Source organism: Anarrhichthys ocellatus, unplaced genomic scaffold, assembly GCF_004355925.1.
Source record: "Anarrhichthys ocellatus isolate YVR2014 unplaced genomic scaffold, GSC_Weel_1.0 scaffold89, whole genome shotgun sequence".
Taxonomy (NCBI): Eukaryota; Metazoa; Chordata; class Actinopteri; order Perciformes; family Anarhichadidae; genus Anarrhichthys; species Anarrhichthys ocellatus.
In genome coordinates this window covers 609,600-622,333 of record NW_022280119.1, presented here as the reverse complement: position 1 = coordinate 622,333, position 12,734 = coordinate 609,600, and the positions used below count along the sequence as shown (strand labels likewise).

The window sequence follows — 12,734 nt, the reverse complement described above, 5'->3', positions numbered from 1 at the left end:
TGGAACGATGGACAGCATTGTGTGTGGGTAAAGACGCACCGACACTCGCACAGCTATGTCCGTATCACTGAAACTGAGTGGAGGAGAACAAGAAACAGACAGACAAACAGTACACGTCACTTAGTTTGCTTGTAGTGGTTGTTAATAGAACTTTTGGCCTTCAGCCCATTCTTCCCCCCCATTGTACCAATCCACAGACAGGGGAAACGAGAGAGAATCGTTCATAATTTAAAACAATTTTTATGCTCTGTCTTGACTATGCAGTGTGAAATTGACTTTGAGACTTTGACTGCAGAATAAGCTGTTTGGCATTGGCAGAGAAGATTTGGCAAATTTTTCATGGGCGCAACCCACATACTCAGCTGTGCTGCTCATCCCAGAAATGCATGATCCTTACAAATGGGGCACCGTAAAGGTAAATAAACAGGCTTTCCAACGGTATAACATTTATTGCCAAGAAGCATTGTTACAACAGAGAAATAATCGACCAAACACTAATTTCTGAACTTTTTGTTCAATGTTTATATGCTTTTTATATGCATGTAATCCCATATATATATATATATAAGTACATATACACGGAGACCGTGTGCGGTCACACACTTTGCACAGCCCGTGCAACAGTTCTGTTTCTATCATTACCGGTCAAACTGGACGTGCAAAAATAAAGGACATGCAGTAAGTGAACCACAAACATATTATAAAACAAGGCTTAAGAAGGCTTTTAGTGTATTTATGACACATTGCTCACTTTGCATCTTAAGTCTCTAGTGACATTACAACAGCACCCTGCAGCAAGCCACTCAACTCCTAAATACTTACAGGGTTTTAAAACACAGATGTGGAAGACGTCACATATAAAAGGTACTTTATACAGTGCATCATTCCTACACTGCTAGATTCTCATATGACAAGTGTAGTCCCATGTTTTTACGAGTCTGTTGAGACACCATTAAAAATTCTTTATTCAACCTTATATTACCTAGATTTGTCGCAGAACAATACATTCATTAATAATCTATGGTGGGATGATAAAAGTGGAATGCTGTACATATATTGTCCCATTAGAGCTCTACATTCTGGGAATATTTCTACACAGAGCTTTACATATTGTATGAGTACATGTTGTTAATGTTGTCTTCGTTCCCCCCGTGACCACATTGGGATAATTACTTCTTAACCAATACAATGCACATACATGAATATGTTGTTGTACCAGACAGTAGGGTTGTCGAAGCTGCCTAACACTGTCAATCCTTATACATTGTTCTGATCACATGTTCTCTCAAATGTACATACAGTACATGAGAAGCATTAGGAAAAAGCTATGTACCGTAAAGAGGAGGCACTATTGCGGAACAACAATGTGGACAAATAAACAGCACTTTCTCATGTATCAGTGAACATAAACAAGAATAGTCATTTCCAAATACATCACACACACGTACAGCGCAGTAACGCTCATGGTGGTCCTGAATTTGCAATGAATTCATTTGTAAATTTTTATAGAGCTCTATATAAGCTCATTGTCTTGAGAAACATTAACAAAACTTTGCAGCAAGAGTTGTTGTGATTCACATCATATAGCACACACCAAATAACATCAATGCATAATGATTTTCTCACTTATTTACAGTCGGTGATATCCTGTGAAAAGTAACACTTGGGAAACGAAGGAGTTAAAGTATATGACAACAGAGATGACGAACATATCGTATATGTGATTGATATGCATAATTAACTGTTGACTCCATCAAGCAGTTTTCCTCTTTATCTTCATTTTCTTCTCTATTTCCACACAGGTTTCATTGAAGATCTGCATTACACACACACACACACACACACACACGCACACAAAGAGCAGACATATAGAAAGATGAATGCCCGTAAATATGAACACAATGAATTGAATTTTAAAACATTTCTTTTCATTTCCCTGTTGTGTTGGGGGGGCGCCTGTGATGATATATGTTATTGCACACAATCAGCTCCAATGTGACAGTCTCCATAATGATCACCAAGATCATTTGTAGATTTAATATATATATTTACTCTTTCATTGTAAATTTCACTGCCCAAATTCTCACTAATGTTATCTTTCACTCACTGTCAGAATTAGAATATGTAAGAATGTAGACGCCTTGAATACAACCCAAGACAATGATGGTTTAATTACAGTAGACCTTAAAACTCTAGAAAAAAAAATTCTAAGTAATTGTAAGATAATCTAGCGGTCCCTAGATGTTATGTTGCTCTTTACACCGCGTGTGAACAACCCTACTACCTGCTATCCTTAGCCCCCTGCACTGTTGCTCTTGGACTGAAAGCCTTAATCAGAGGACCAACTTTGCCTTAATGGGATCTGCAGCTTATGGTCATCTGAGGGTCGCACATGTTGCCTTTACTGTACAAATAACAATTAGTGCACATGTATTGCACTTGCGACTAAAGGCCATTTTCTATAGAGAGGACTTCTGTAAGATGACGTTTGCTTTTCTGGGGAAGTCAACATGGGATCATTACTCAGCATGTTGCAGAGTGTAAGCTAAACCGTGAGTCTGAATATGAGTCTCTGGGCAAAATGAAAATGGCCTCATAAATCACCACTCTTTAATACTATATCATTAAACAGGATCTGACATGTAAATCACTACAAAGTCTATATTATCCCTAGGGGGTATGCACACTTTGCACTGTCAGGCTGTCTGTCTCCCAACATGTCAGTCTGGCAGACTTAATTTCTGGATCACTGTTATTATGAAAATCATAACATTTAACAGGGTATGGTATTTTAAACATCCAAAATTGAAAGCCAGTGTCTTCACAGAGACGCAGGATGTCTATATGTACAGTTTGATTTTAGACCTGAGAATATACAAGGGAACAACTGACAACATTGGGTTATGCATTTGGGTCTCACTTATGAATTCCATGTAAACTTTAAGTAGAACTAAATACAACTGATCAATAACTTGCAGATACAGCATATGAATACAGATTTAAGTCCTTGACACATGTCTCAATGTCTGTGTAAGCAAAGTGACTTTATGTAAAAGAATGGAACTCATAAAGGGTGCATTTCCTGGTAACAGCAAACTCGATTAGTCTGGTGAGGAAAACACTGCCATATGAAAACGAAAGCCTCAGCTGAGAAGGAACCCAAAGAGGATATATTGTAGAAGTCATCAAATAGATTTATACTCCGAACAGAAAATTAGACAAAGTTCCCGCCAGACTGTGCCTCTCGTATACATTAGACAGTCAGACAGTCCAACTATATCAGTGTGTCATCTTTCAGTGAACACCCCTGACTCGCCATGGCAAATCGGAACACTCGCGTATAAACACACGCAGACACGAGGACAATTGCCTTCTGTAATGTTTATTCTTGCACAGTAGTTAAAAATGAACAATTGTCCACACTTCATTATAATAGTCTTATCTTATCAAATGTGAAATCCTCAGCTTTTGTCAAAAATGTGACACAACAATATGGTGGAGGATATATTATTGTCCAGAATATGTGTGCACGGTCATCTCAGTACAGTCCTCGTCATCATCTCTGTGGTCACGCGAGACCAACAATAGCCTTTGGTTTATATTTAAAACGTGAACACGTGGTTTCTGACCTGCATGAGTGTAAACAAGCAAAAATAAAAGCAGTCACCAATCAACAACAAGTCAGCTCATGCTGCTATGATGTTGAAGTGAAGAGGGAAGGAAAAGGTCTGTGAAGAAAAAAAAATATGCATTGTGATGGGAGAAAGAAGAGATAACCCTACACAAATTTAATCCCAATCCTCTTTCCCTGTCTTCCTCTATGTTATTTTTTCCCTCCCTCTATCTGCTCTTTCTGTTTCAACTAATTTTGCTGCCTCACTTTCTCTTCACCCCTCCTCCCCCTTCCATTTTTCTGTCAGTCTCTGTTTCTCTCTCTCTATGAGCAGACAGGCAGAGACAGGGAGACTGTTGTTGTGCTTGCAGTCTGACACTATCAGCTCATAAATCCCCGTCAACAGCTTGTATGTCTCCTCTCTCTCTCTCTCTCTCTCTCTCTCTCTCTCTCTCTCTCCCCCCCTCCCTCCACTGGTGAGTGGAGTGGAGGAACCCAATGACCTGCCAGTGTGAGTTTGACTGGCACAGACACACATTTGGAAAGAAGAAACACACACAGAAGCATGCACCCATGGATGTGATATAGATAGATAGATGGATAGATGGATAGATGGATACAAAGCCTTGTTTCTATGATTCAACCTCCCTCTGTCTCCCTCTCTCTCTCTCTTCCTCCCTATATCTTTCCCTCAGGCGATGTTTGCCGGCAGACAGTCATCATTGACAAGCGCTTCCTGTGTTTGGGGGTAAACACCTGGGTAATGAGGCCACATTGCACAACAAGTCCCACCCCACCCCCCACCCCCTCTCCCCAAAGAAACCCACCCCATCAAGGTTTACAGACCTTTCTCACTGCACGAGGCACATGCAAGCACATAGGGACGTGCACACAGTCAGTCGTATACACACATCCACACGTATCCTGCAGAAACACAAGCACAGACATGCATGCACATAAACACACACTCACTCAGACAGCCGCACATGCTTGGCTCAGACTGCTAAACAAGCAGTGAGCCAACCCAGCAATGTCAGCCAAAACTCAATACCCAGACTGACTGCAGTGGTAAAGGCACGCTGTAGTGAGCTGAGGTGAGGGGGAACGAACCGAAGTCAAGCTTCTTCTGTTCCTTCACCGTCACTAATAGTTTATTCTCCAAACTTAGAAACAAATCTCGCTCCATGTGTTGTCAGTGGGGAAACTCAGTTTGAACAATTTGCAGTATGTCTAAAACCCTGACTGACTGCAGTGCGAAGTTGTGCTACGGTAAAGTGTGAGAGCTACTGCAGTGAAGCTAGAGCTGTCAGTCTGACTGCAGCGTTAGTAATGCTGCATGTCACTGAAAGAGTTTTTCTCTGTTGAATTGATGGGCCTCTACAAGGGGGGTCCCCTCACCAACTTCTTAGCCTTAAGTCACTTATGACATGCTAATTAATGTATAAGTGGCAACATATGAACCATAACATAAAGTAAAATGATGGTCCTAATGGGGTTGTCAAACATGTCTGTCGTACCATAACCGCAGTGTGAAGATAAGTCAATATGCACATAATCGAATAAGACTGCTAGTTATGCATGCGTCGGTTAGTATTAGTTAATGCTCCAGACTCAGACTCTATTCACATTGAACTCAATGTCCCTTGGATACATTTTACATAAGAAGGTGTATTTTTTTGCTTTTAAAAGAGCTAGGCTTATATTTCCTTTTGCCAGGCTAACACATTCCGGATCTATTGTAGACGCGCTGGACGCACAATTTCCCCATGTGACTGTGGATGTGGCAGAGAACACAGTTACTCTTCTTCTTTTTGTTCTTCTCTTTTGTATTCCTCTTATTTGTGGAAACAATATTGAGATGTGCCCATTCGCAAAGGCCCAAAACAGAGGAGAATTGTTTTGAGGCAAAATAGATAGGGATATTTACCCGATAGCTGCAACCAATTGTACACCTTCACGCCGCTCTTGCTCTGTACAATGTACATGCTATCCAAACTACTATTGTCACAACAAGAATTACATCTTTCTGCTCCACTGCCTCAGAACGTTGGGTACTGTACATTTCAAAACTTCAAGAATGTTCCGTGTCAAAAGCACTACAGTGCAAGTGATTCACTCAAGAATCATCTCACTGTGTTATCTCTGGACAATACGGGGACAGCCTACATCTCATGTGTCATAGGAACAACAGGGAAGCCTGTGGTGAATCATCAGCCCTGCCAGAGTTGCAAAGCTAGAAAAGCCTTTGAGCACTTTCAGTTTTGCAGAGGTTTTAATGTCCAAGGAAATCAAGCAAGGTTTTTGTGTTAAGTGTTATTAACTTTGGCAAAAAAACCTCACTATTTATACACTTTGTATGTGCTTCTGCGTGCACTTATATGGCAATGTCTGGTTCTGCATGTGTCTAAATGCATGTGTGTGTGTGCGTGGGCGTGCAGGGGGGGCACACATGTCTTTGTGTGCAAAGGAAATGGCTGACAGTGAAAAATGTGACCAATTCTAATTTTAATTGCCAATGAAAAAAAGGCCTCAATATTTATGGGTTCTGTCCAGACGAACTGACGAGAAGGGTTTAAGCATGAAAGCATATTCCTTATCACAATTAAAAAGTGCTTTAACATGACTGCAACCCTTTGAAATTAGATTAGCAGTAATATTGGACAGATCGGCTCTGGCTTCGAACAATGGAATGTGAATGGGGAAAAATAAATTATTTAACAGAGCCAAAGGTAATGCTTCCCTTTCGTTGTCTCTTTTTTTTGTTTTGAATTAGGCTTGTGCTATTTTTTGATAGATTTTCTTGTGTGGAACCACTAATTTTTTTCTTCTTTTCAACATGAAATTACTTCACATGTACATGAAAAAATATGCTTGGAGTCAAACCTAGGGATTTGATTGAAGGGACCAAAGAAGAAAGTGTGTGGGGGGGGAGTAATTTGACAGCCTAGTTTGGAATCCTTATTAAAGCATTTGAAGCCTGGAGTGAAAGAAAATATCTTCTCTGTTGTATATATGGCACCGTTTCTGAAACTTTCTAAAACTTTTTTTACTTTTTTATTTTGAGCCCACATGCAAGTCTTGATTGTAAGGATATTATATGTGTGTACCACCCATCTACACATACAGATACACAGTGAAAGACACATACACAAACAAACAAATAACTGTGAACTTGTCGGTTAAAATTCCCATTATGACAGAATAAAAAAACGGAATTCAGCCAGTCACAAGCAAAGCCATGGGAAATTACAAGGCTGCAACTAAGGGCTGTGTAATTAGAGAGAGAGAGAGAGAGAGAGAGAGAGAGAGAGAGAGAGAGATTAACCCCAGGCACAGAGAGGGAAGGAGAGGTGACAAAGTTGAGAAAAATCCTACCGTGTTAACCCTGAAAGAGAAAATAGAGAGGAACAAGGAGGGCAAAAAAGCAAACAGAGAGCAGCTGCTGAGGATTTACGTGCTGTAAATAATTCATGTAATCAACTGTAGGGGCACAGAGGGAGAGAGAGATGGAGACAAAGACAATAAGAGAAAAAAAAAAATCAGGTCTGCAGAGAGAAAGGAAGAGAGATGTAAATGGAGAGATGTGCAAAGACAAACAGGCATTGTATAGTGTAATAGACAACAGACAGAGATTGTAACACTTACCCGGTTAATAGTCCTGTCTAGACCCAGTGGTGTTCCCCTCTGACTCTCTCTGCCACACCTGAAAAACAATAACTGTGTTTACATGTGTTATTCTCTGGTTTCATGCACAGCTTCAGATTTTTGCTTCCAGGTTAAGAATGGCAACTAAACCTGTACATGAGTTCATTTATATTCCCTTGAAATTGATTGTAAGCTTTTGACATAATGCTTGAACTGTATTAGTCTTCTTAAAGGTTTGTGTATATGTCTGCTATAAAGCCCACTACAATGATCCACAGTGTTTCTGGCCTATGATGACCATAAGCTCAGTGCCTTTACAGCATGTTGTATGTTTGTTTATTCATCAATTTAAAAGCCCTGGCACCAGTAATGTTTCATTTTAGGCCAAACACTATTGCATATGTTGGTGCTTCTTACTTTGCTGGTGCTTGTGCTTGTGTATGAGCAGACTGAGTGACAACATTGACATTAAAAAGTCCACCTGTTGTCACCAAAGACCAAAATGTTTCTTTGACCACATTACAGTAAGTATATCAGTGAGCTTCACTTTCTGGTATGGGTGTAAAGGTGGACAGGCCTTCAGTTTTGACTTCATGCTGCCCGGGACATTGCACACCACAAAAACTAAAACAACTACGTGAGTAATGAAATCCCATGTCTGACTCCTCTGACAAGGTATTTATGTGCTGTAGCTTCATATGGTGATTACAAATAACACCGCAGGCAATATTCTGAATACTATCATGGGAGGTGAACTGATACAGAGTGCAAAATCCCAACAGCAAACATATTACACATGTAACAGCAATTATACATAACTATAGCTCACCATGTTTGAGTGTTCAAGTTTTATTTTTAGTATTTAGGTTGATTAAATGCATGGCAAGTTAATTAAGAGACATACTTTATCAAACCTTCTGCAGTACTGCCTTCTTATGATATATTATTTACTTCACACAACTTGTGCAGTATAATCCAAGTCTCTTTTATCCAGCCGTATGCTCAGCACTTCTCAAACACATGCATTTTATCCAAAGTCTTACTCGCCTATTTAAGACTCTTCCGCCACTACCGTCCAAGTTTGCACATGCGTGCTGCGGATCCGTGCGCGCATAAAAGGAAGTGATTTAAATGTATATATTTTTTGGGCAAAAATGCGCGTTTGGAAGTACTGAGCATGCGGCTGGATAAACAAGATAGTGAAATAGTTTTACTGTCGTTAAACTTGGCCTCCGTTTACTTCAATGTATAAAGGATTTACTCAGTTTTTGGACTTTATGTTCACTATGGAGGCATGGGAGAGTTTTCTTCAGGAATTCAAAGGAACACGCAGTGAGTAACTGATATTAAAAGGTAATTTTAAGGATGAAGTATTAAAGCTGAAAGAAGAATTTAAGCAAACAGCAATATAAAGTTGCAGGAATACATACAAGTTTACAAAAGACCCATCCAGGTAACATTAACAGAATGTAATACATTAGAGGTGAATTCTTAACCAGATTGATCTGGTTATTTAGACTCTCCTATATTATATCACCACTTGTCTTGCTCTTCTTTCTCCCCCTTTCACCCTCCACTAAAAACTAGTCTATACAGATTACATCATACAAAAACACAGAAAAATAAGAACCTCATTGCACTCTTTCTTTGCTCAGTTATATTCCCAGCAGCTTTTTGAGAAGATGCTGATCCTAAAATTCCCATGTGTTTGGTGGACTGGACCAGAGCCTGTGGAAATTGCAAACAAACATTGGAGCTGTTGTGTCTGATCTGTGCACAAACAACCTCAAAGCCCTCATTCTCACACATCATATCTGTGTGTGCGATTGTGTGTGCGCTTGGGTGTGCATGAAGGAAAGTGGGAGAAAGTGGGAGAAAGTGAGAAAGAGATTGTGTGTGTGTGTGTGTGTGAGAGAGAGAGAGAGAGAGAGAGAGAGAGAGAGAGAGAGAGAGAGAGATTGCAAGGCCTAGAAGGCGTTTCAAAGGCATTACAGCATAGATTTATGAGGGCATTTGCAGTAACACTGGCAATTAAACAAAGATCCCAGCTCCTGTCAAAAGTTCATATTAGGTCTTACTGTGGCGAGAGAGTGTGTGAGGAAGGGAGGCAGGCAGAGAGAGAGAGAGAGAGAGAGAGAGAGAGAGAGAGAGTGTGAGAGAGGGGATGGAGGGTAGAGAGCGAGGTGAGACTGGTGGAACAGAGAGAAACAGAGAGACATTGCGAACAAGAGCCGGAGAGCAGAGGACACAAACAGAAAACCATTTCAAAACGGGGGGAGAGAAACCTCTCATGACAGGCCAAAGGCGAGAAAGGACACAACCAACAATTCAAAGAGCTACCAAGAGAAACTGTTACCAGCTCTCCCCTCCCCTCCTGTCTCTCCACCCGATGGTTTTAGCCGCCAAGCCCACACCACATTATGGGTCCCTGGGCTTTTTATAATGGCTGGGCGTGTTCTGATCCTGCACTAAAGTCATAGGCCGTTAAATCCCATTCCTAATTAGTGGTGGGAACCAGAATGAAAAAGGGAACGAGCAGATCGGTCGAGGAACAATTAAACATCAGTGAGGGAAAACAATATTTCACATCATGCCGTGTGATGGTGCCACACAAGGCACATAACATACACTCATGATGCTGTGGATTTCAACTAATGTTTGAGAATACGTGTCTCATATCTCCTCTTCCACTCTGTTGTATACTTCATACAATATGGTTGTAGCTAAAACTTCATAATGTCCATCGAGGTAAATCCTAGTATCTAACCAAAATTAAATACTATTTTTCATTTTAGTTGTTTTGGATAAAGAGATGAACATAAATGGAAGGTATCAAGTGAATCTTAGCTTCGTAACAATGATGAAGCATGTTTTCTATCAGCATATCTTGAGAAAAGTGGAATAAGATATGTAGTGATATTGGTGCAGAAATCTCTATTTTTAGTAAGAGCTGACATTTTTGGTGAATTTGAATGCGTTTCTAGCTCGTACTGTAGAACAGAATTCTGTGGTGTGTGTGAGACCACGTCAAACTGAATGTCCAACTCAAAACACATTGTCAAATGACTAAATAAAGATATTCATTGGAATTCCTGTAACTATTGGAGATTATGAGTCTTCAGCTAATAGATGTATGTGGTGAGCAAAGCTTTAAAGTCTACAAATGTGTTGAAAACTTCATATATAGAGTAACTATATGATACATGCAGCACAGTATATGCATTGGCTCAGGTAAGTGAGTTCTGTCTTTCAGTAAATGACACACACAGAACCATACGCACACTGATGTTAATAACCTTAGGAATGAATAATGTAAAGGTGTCAGTGGTGATATATGCAGTTGTAATTGTAAGTTTATAGCCTGGCGTGCCTGTGCCTGACACATCAGTCAATGATGGGAATTTTTCAGGAAGATTTCAGGAAGTGAGCATTAAAGGAACCACTTCATTGGTGATTTCTATTATCTTGCATATTAACATTCAAACTAAGTCTTACGTAAATTTAAGTATGTAGTGCATTCACGCTGTATAGTTTGGGGATTTTGTGTTCTCAAGAAATGCCAGGATGTATACATTAGCAGGAATTTCTCCATGTGAAACGTGAGCCTACTGAACACACTCAGCTGCCCAACAATGCATTGCGTCTGGGTGCCTTGAGAACGATTTTGAGCTCGGCTACAAGCTTTTAAATGTTTCCATGCGAAAAAGTTACCTTTTAGATTACCGATATGTGGTAAGTTTATCCCAAAAAAACGTCTGTTTGGAAATTTGCTGCGATAGTTTTCAGAGATGTGAGGGAGCCCCTGGCGGGGTGCCTTGACACAGGCCCGGCTGTCGGTTGAGCATACTTCAGAGGGAATAGTCTCCTATTATAATAAAAGGTATAAACACGGAATAACAGCAATATATCAATGGATTGCTCAGTGCACCCTGGGCGCACGCCTTTCAATACTATCCAAGTGCGCCCATAATAATCTACATTATTTATTACACTCGTGATATTCTGCTCATTACTTTGGTTGCTGCCCAAACAGCACTGATCTGCTTAAACTAGAATGTGGTGAATATCATGATATTCCATTGTGCATGTACTCTTGAGATCAGTACTGTTATGCACTGTTGCCCATTCAGCAACACACTCTCTGATTCGTCGACAGACTCGGCCTAATGCATCACGGCATACATCTGGCCCTCGATAGGCTTCAGCTAACGACAACAACAGCTCCTTTCAACGTGAGGAAATGGAAAAATAATCATAGAAGACATTCATTGTTGGATGAATTTGTTTTATCGAGTCTCTAAAAACCTCAGCCCTCGTTGAAAAGCTACAACAGTATTAATAGTAGAGGCCATTCTAAGTGAGTGTAAAGACCGTAGCGTTCCAGACACATTCTAAAAATAGTACTTAGAGTAAATCTCTAAGGAAAACATTTGAGCTTATGAGACTGTTAGTTCAAAGACAGGCTGTAAGATGTGACACAGTGATCCAGCAATCGATCATCAGTCTGCTGCATACAGACTGTTTCAGTGAATTTATGTTTGTGTTAATTGATCTATGCTGCAAGCATTAAGCTCTTAAATGGATATGCGTTTTTGATTATGGGTCACTGTTTGTCCAAAAGTAATACTCACCCCATTCCTTGAAATATGGGTTTGTGTCTCATTCTTTCATTTTTTCTCTACTTTCTGTCTTATAGTTTCCTCTCTCCAAGTGATTGTTCTTGTCAACACAGTATTTCTCACTGTTATGTTAGAAGCCAAATGTGCTGACTCGCAGCATGGCCGTGATGTCAACACACTGTAATGCACCACCATCTCCAGAGGGGGCGGAAGGGCGAGTTTATATTTGATTGATTGACAGTTGGTAAATCAGGCCACTGAGTGGTGGAATGTGTGCTAAAAGCAAGAAACAAAGCAGAGAGAGAGAGGGGGAGATTATGACTGATTGACGGTACCTACTGAGCAATTAGAGTGAGATTAATTGGTTGGTTGTCACTTCATTGGACTGTTATTAGCCTAGCCTCTCCTCTCTGGAAACCATTTAAATGCGAGCTAATTGGCGTAATTGTTCTGAAGACAGCAGAACTCCTGTGGTATTACAGAACACACTTTGCTTTTCCTCAGTGGGTTAACAATGAACTGAATGGTAATTGACAAAACGTTGCAATTCAGAGAGAGGAGGCAGCAGCGAGAGAAAGAGATGAAAGTCAGCAGGAGGGGAGAAAGGAAAAAAGAAAAGAAAAGAGAGCTACAGCAAGAAGAAGACACAATATTGTGTGTACATGTGTGTTTGTGTGTGTGTGTGTGTACAGGATGCGTGTGCATGTTCAAGCAGCATGGAGTTGAGGTCATGGAAACTTAACCGCCTGTGTGTTTTGGCCTGTGGATTAGCCAGGACATGCATCCACTGTGGCTGGAATGCTTCTTTATCACACACACACACACACACACACACACACACACACACACACACACAC

General features: G+C 40.4%; 1 long non-coding RNA gene across 1 annotated transcript in view; it reads right to left on the bottom strand.

Annotated features, from left to right (window-relative positions):
* Positions 1–496: 496 nt before the first annotated feature.
* The window catches only part of LOC116398749 (uncharacterized), a 93,257-nt gene continuing 81,019 nt past the window's right edge, over positions 497–12,734 (bottom strand). The window contains exons 6-7 of the long non-coding RNA XR_004213768.1: positions 7,259–7,316; positions 497–1,816 (exon numbers count right to left, since the gene is read on the bottom strand). This is a non-coding gene — a long non-coding RNA (uncharacterized LOC116398749). The remainder of the gene's footprint in view (positions 1,817–7,258; positions 7,317–12,734) is intronic.